This window comes from Pipistrellus hanaki (assembly GCF_964339955.1).
Source record: "Pipistrellus hanaki genome assembly, chromosome: 9".
Classification (NCBI taxonomy): Eukaryota; Metazoa; Chordata; class Mammalia; order Chiroptera; family Vespertilionidae; genus Pipistrellus; species Pipistrellus hanaki.
In genome coordinates, this window is record NC_140511.1 from 49,984,257 (window position 1) to 49,991,257 (window position 7,001).

Sequence of the window (7,001 nt, forward strand, 5' to 3'; positions counted from 1 at the left end):
CCTGCCCTTGGTCTCAAGACGTATTTTGTTTTCTGAGTAATGGACCCATCTGGGCTCTGAGGCATTTTATCGTTTTACAGCCTTTTGGTTTCTGTGACTCATCCTCCAGTTTCCCAGGGCCCGTAATAAAAACCTCTTCACTCTGGTTACAAAGTTGAACAATCACTACACAACAGCGGTTCTATTCCTATGCCATGCCCTTTCCCTATCGGTTTCTGCCTGGATACCCAGGGCCCGGCAGTTTAATGATGGAGGTGTGAGTGAGATCCTGGTTCTGCAGGAATGGAGCTGACCCAACCAATGGCTGTGCCCCCAATGGGTCTTGGCAACCAGCCAGGCATTCCCCTGCTGCCCCGCCAGGTGGTGCGAGAGGTCTGAGAGCCCCCATCGCCAGCACTGTCCAGGCCTTGCTCCCTCCAGGCAACTGTATATGCACTGGCACTCTGCACGGTGCCCAGGAGGTGGCGCCAAAGTGCTGCCAAGAAGAATGGCCTGGCGGGAGCCTGGCTCCCTTCACCTCTGGGCACCTGGACCCCCCCCCCCCTCCCCCGCCTCTCACAGGGCTAGAGGGGACCCCTTGGGTTCAGTTGCTGTGACCAGGGTCCTGCTTTCCAAGTACGAGGCTGCAGCTGCGTGAACGTGAAGGCCAGGAGGTTCTGTTCATTACTGCTGCCCTGTGCTCACTGAGGCTGGGATGAGTCACCCTTACGTGGCATCTCAGACCTGTGCAGGGCCCGTTCCTGACTGTGAGGGGAACGGAGGGATAGGATGCCACGTCAGGACTGACAAGGTCCCGCACACTTCCTATGCTGGGGTTTTTCATAATCACAATGATTTCAGTGTCCTAAACTTAGGGGCTAGAGCTGACAGGGAACTTGGCCATTTCTAAATACTGATGTGCTTGGAATGGATTATAAGCTTATAATACTAGAGGCCCGATGCATAAAATTCGTGCAAGAGTAGGCCTTCCTTCCCCTGGCTGCCGGCACTAGCTTCTCTCGCAGCCCTGGCTTCATCCAGAAGGTCACCAGGAAGGACATCCGGCCTAATTAGCATATTACTCTGTGATTATTATAGATGGACCCCTGGGGAGTCTGAGTGGGGCCAGAAAGGCAGGACTCCTTGGGCCAGGTGCCCGGACGAACAAGCAGCCTCTTTCGTTGTATATTATTATTTTCTGTGTTTGCTCAGCATGGACATGGTTGGGAAGCCCTTACCTAGGGCTGTATTGTTCGATACGGCAGCCACTAGTCAGAGTTGGCCGTTTACATTTAAATTAGCGAGAATAAAGTGGAAAGTCCAGGCCATGCGTCCCACTGGCCACATTTCAGGTGGCTACGGTGTCCACTGGCCGCATGCAGCTGGTGGTGACCATACAGGACAGCCCAGGAATGATCATTCCCATCGTTGCAGGAAGTTCTGTGGGACAGCTCTGACCTAGTGCTGACCTGGACTTCTGCTGGACAGGCTGTGCTTTAGAATTTCCAGAAGTTCTGACCCTCTAGCACACCGTCTTCCACTGATATGGCTGCGGCAAGGTAATAAAGAAGTACAGTTGCCAAAACCGGTTTGGGTCAGTGGATAGGGCGTCGGCCTGCAGACTGAAAGGTCTCGGGTTCCATTCCGGTCAAGGGCATGTACCTTGGTTGCGGGCACATCCCCAGTAGGGGGTGTGCAAGAGGCAGTTGATTCTCTCTCATCGATGTTTCTAACTCTCTATCCCTCTCTCTTCTTCTCTGTAAAAAATCAATAAAATTAAAAAAAGAAAATAAAATTATTTAAAAAAAAAAAAAAAAAGAAGTACAGTTGACAGGTCAAGGATGAAACCTTGCCATTTACTAGCTCTGGGGCCCGGGAGAAGTGCCTTAGCCTCTCTCTGCCTCCATTTTCTCCTCTATGAAATGGGGATATTACTCAGCTCCCACAGTTCCTGCGAGGGTTAATGGGTTAGGGCAGATGAGTCACCACCCTCGGTGCCTGGCGGGCAATTTGCTGCCTGACCACCCCCAGCCCGGCTTTGGCTTCCTGCATCCACTCACCCACAGGCCCTTATCTCTGGTTTGTACTCTCCACCCTGGCTCGGGTTCCTCAGCCTATTCAAAGAGAGCACAGGACTGGACTCTTCCCTAGAAGGAGATTGCAATCTAGGTGGGAGGGCGAGATAAGTGCTGTGAAGCAACCTGAAAACAGTTGTTAGGTAATGCCCAGGGCAGTGTGTCATCCAGCAAGCGATGTGATGGGGGGACTCAGCTCTAAGGCAGATAAGGCGTTGTTGTGGGGTGGGAGGTTTATCTGAGAACGCCTCATGGGGATGGGGGCAGGGTGAGAACAGAACTGGTCTGAAAGGCAGCACGGGGTGTGGGGTGGCAGAGCGATGGCAGGGAAGAGGCCGGGGAGAATGGCGCTGTGCAGGGGAGTAGCGGGAGCAAAGGCAGGCTCAGAGGCTGGTGAGGGAGGGAGCAGCCTGGCCAATGCACCTCGAGGGGCAGCCCGGCTGAGGTTGTCCTGGAGAAACCAGGAGGGTTTGCTAAGAAAATCACTCAGCTCTCAGAAGGCAGGCCGAGGGGCTTGAGTTTGATGACGCAGGTGGTTCCTGGGCATGGGGGCGGGGAGCCTTGAGTATTGATCCTGGAGTCAAGGTAGCCTTAGCGAGACATGAGCTCAGCCCTAACTGATTTGGCTCAGTGATAGAGTGTCAGCCTGCAGACTGAAGAGTCCCAGGTTTGATTCCAATCAAGAGCATGTACCTTGGTTGTGGGCACATCCCCAGTAGGGGGTGTGTAGGAGGCAGCTGATGGGTATTTTTCTCTCATCGATGTGTCTCCCTTCCTCTCTGAAAAAAATCAATAAAAAGACATGAGCTCAAATTGCTGGACCCCAACATGGTAACCCGAAGTGATCCTCAGTTGATCTGTACAACAAGTTCCTGTCTAATGGGACTGGGCAGTGGGTGGGCACTGAGAGGAAACAGGATGGAGGAGATGCATTTACAGCACTTAAAAATCTGAACCCCAGCACCTGACTCAGGACGAGGGCTGACATTGGAGGCAGCAGTGAGGAGAGGAAGAAGGTATCTACAGAGAGGACTGGGTGTGCAAAATCATCAGGCAGAACCCCTCCTCCCCAGGGTCCATGCCTGTGTACCCACAGATACATAGGAGTACACATGTGTAACCTTCCCCAATTTACATATAAATGCTAATCATACCCAGAGACCCTTAAGGAAACATGCACATGCATGCACACATTAACACGCACATGCTCTCCCCTAACCCAGCCTATCCTAGGGCTGGAGCTGGGGCTGGGGTTGGGTTTACAGCAACCAAACCAGGAGGTGCCTGTCCTGCCTGGGCCCTAAGTGGGTTTCTGCTAGAAGCTTCTCCAGGCTTTACTTGTAAACACTATTTATTTTGGAAAGCAACATCCCTGTTTTCAAATAAAAAGCTGGGACATGTGGTATTGGATTTCCCTGACCTGACCCTGACCTAGAAATATGTGCGGGCAGGAACAGTGTGATGCCCCACTGTGCTGGCAGGTGCAGGCAAGTTTCACTCTTCCTGGCTTTGATCCTAAAGGTTAAAATGCAAGCGCGAAGGGACAGTGCCTTCTCCCTGCCTGAGCAGCACTTTCCCTGCAGAGCAGGAGGGACGCCGAGGCCCAGGTTTGGGAGCTGCTTGCAGGCCTGTGTGCCTTGATGAGCAGGCTGGCAGGGGAATCAGGCTGCTGGGGAGGGGCTGGGGAAGGACAGCCTGTCACAGGAACAGTGACAGGGACCAGCATGCGGAGAGCAAGCACAACCAGCACATGCAAGGCATGCATGGGGCCCAGTTACCATGGCCCCAGAGTTGTCATTGAGGACATGAGTAATGCAACTTCAGCTCTGGGTGAGATCTGAAGCAGGCTGCTGTCTCCTGGAGGAGGATGGGCTTTCAGAAGGCAGAGCTGCCCCACCCAGCTGTAGGTGAAGGTCAAGGTCTGCCACAGGCCTGCTGGGGCCTTGGGCACTAGTTGTACAGAGAAGGAGCAGAACCAGATGGCCGGGTTCCTGACAGATGGGAACATGAGCACCCATGGTCTCCTTGGGGAGCACTGAGTTCTGGTTCGATTGGCATTGAAAGAAATTCAAGAAGCAATATGCAGTCCGTTGCCCCAGCCACCAAGCCGCAGGATGCATCAGAATCCCTCAGCTAAACTCACGACTTAATTTCGTACCTGAGATCAGCATTTGCATTCGGACCACCTTCCTCCCGGCCTCTCATGAGGATGAAATGAGATCAGAAATATAACATACCCAGCCAGGGCAGGAGACACAATACGAGCTCAATAAATCTGAGATCAGATCCCAGCTTTACTGTGTAGCCTTTAACGGTAGCATGTGGATAATTACAAAATGAAACTCACAGAATGGATGGGGTTAAATGAATTAATAATATATGTAAAGCACTTTGAACAGTGCCTGGCACTTAATAAGCACGATTACTGTTTACTGTAATATTAAATATTCTTAATGATTTATTGGTGTATTCATTACCTTATTTATTCAACAAGTATTTCTTGAAGGCCTACTAAGTGCCAGACACTGGAAATACAGCAGTGAACGAGATACAATAGGTAGAATGATGGACCCCTACTGCCAACACCAAAGACGCCCATGACCTAATCTGCAGACCCAGTAAATATGTTATGTTACGTGGCAAAGGAAGAATTGAGGTTGTTAATCAGCTGGCCAGAAGGCAGGGAGATTATCTTGGATGACCTGGTTGCTTCACAGAATCAGGAGCGTCCCGCTCAGCCGAGGAGGGCGGCAGGAGAGCAGAGAGGACGGGTGATGGGGAAGCAGAGGTCTGAGTGATGCTGGCTTTGGAAATGGTAGGGAGCCGCGAGCCAAGGAATGTGGTCGGCCTGTAGAAGCCGGAAAACGCGAGGAAACAGGAATCTCCCCTGGAGCCTCCAGAAGGAATGCAGCCCTGCCTTTGACTTTGGCTCAGGGAAACTTTTGACCTTCAGCGCCGTAAGAGAATACATGTGTGTTGTTTCAAGCCACTAAGTTTGCGGGAGCGTGTTGTAGCTGCAAGAAAATACTAATGGCAGCTCTTCCTCATGGAGCTCTTGTTCTTATAGGGGGAGAGAGGAAATAAGGAAATAGATGAAATAGTGGTGTGTGGGATGAGTGTGTCCTCCCTTCCCCTGGGGTCCTGAGCACAGAGGTAGTAGCATCAAGCAGGGGGCAGGACAGTCTGGCTGGTGCTTGTCGGTCTGCTGGACTCTGAGCCATGGGCACCCCCATTTCTCTTGCTCTTTCCCAATGCTCCCAGACTCTGGCCTGATGCACAGCTGAGGCTCCTGGCTCCCGGGCTGGAGAGGGGCAGGTATGCAGAATCTGGCCCAGGACTGGGTGGGGCCTGCTGCCAGAAGACTGGGACAAGGAGCATGTTCTCCAGATGCCTGCTGGTGGCAGGGAGGGGGGGGGGAGATGGGAACATGTGATCTGTCAGGGACAGTCAGGAGTGAAAGCCAAGGCCAGGTGCTGCCTCTGGGAGAATGTCCCTGGGTTTCTATAATTACAAGCTCTTGATTGAGCATAATAAGGAGCACCACGAACCCTCCCATTGGGAGGCCATAAAGCACCACTTGGGCTTGGCTTTCACCTTCCTGGCTGATTACAAAGCCATTCTCTTTCATCTGCAAGGACTTTAATTGGCAGGCCTGAGCGGGGAGAACTACCTGATGGCTGAGGCCTCGGTTGGATTCTGCCTCCCCAGCCCCTCCCTACTCAAGTCAGGGAAGTCTGCTCCATCCTCCAGCGTACACTGAGTGGGGCCAGGTCTGAGGAGCCGAAGCCCACCACCAGGTAGTCTATGAGCTGATCTGGGCTTTGGGTTAGGCACATACAAACATGCCACAGGAGCAATGCATCATTCATTCAAGTCTATGAGCTGCAGTCCTGAATGCAGCTCATAGACTTGAATGAACGATGTCTTGCAGCTCATGTTCAGGAATTCAGGTTGTGCTCTACCCAAAGGCACATCGAAGGGGCATCATCCACATGGTAAATGCACACCAGTTTGTGTGAGAGCATGTTGGTGGCCCCGAGACTCTGGGAAAGTCTCCAGGTAAGTCCCAGAGAGCCATTTTAGCTGAAGTTCACACTGACATTCTGGCCTGTGCGCAGACTGCACACACACCTGTGATGTCCCGTCTGTACTCCTGCTGCCCTTTTTGATCTTGCCTCCTGGTGTCCTTTAATGCCTGATTCCCAAGCCCCTGGGGCTTTGAACCTGGCATAGTTGACTCACCTGTGTGTGTGTGTGTGTGTAAGGGTGAGGGTTGGGGGGTGGAAGAGAGAGGAGCTCAGAATTATGTGCTATTGGCCATGAACGTGCTCCTGTTGTGTGTTTGTATGTGCCTAATCTTTTAGACACAATCTTTAATAACACGTGTTTTAGTTTGGGTTGCCCCCAAATTAATTCCTGAGTCAAAAAAAGTTGAATGCATGTAGTTCATTTGCAAGGTGATCCCAGGAAATGCTGCTGGGGAAAGAGGGGAATGAGAGAGGGAAGGAAAGAAAGCTGAAAAGGGTGATTTTCCAGTAAGTTACGTTGTAGGCAACTGGAGCCTAACTTCACCGGGGACTCTGGGAAATGGTGTAGAACAGGTCTCTCCTGAGGGCCAGGGAGCTGGGGGAGTTTATCCACCACTTCCCACCCCTCATTGGCTGTGGCTGCCCCTGGGGGCGTGGCTTCTCAGCACTTCCTGTCTGTCCTGCACCTGCAGCCAGAGCAGGCTCCAGCGGACAGAGAAAGCCCTGAGGGGAGTCCAGGGCTGTACACCTCACTAAAGAAACCACAGCCTCTCTTCTGACTGGGATAGGAGGGACCTGCCATTGCTTTCCTTTCTGTAAACATTTTCCCACCAGATTTTAAAATGGATGCATGCTTTCTTTGCGGGGGTGTGAGGGTGTGTGTGTGGGGGGGGAGCATTAGAAAAGGTAATGAAGGACA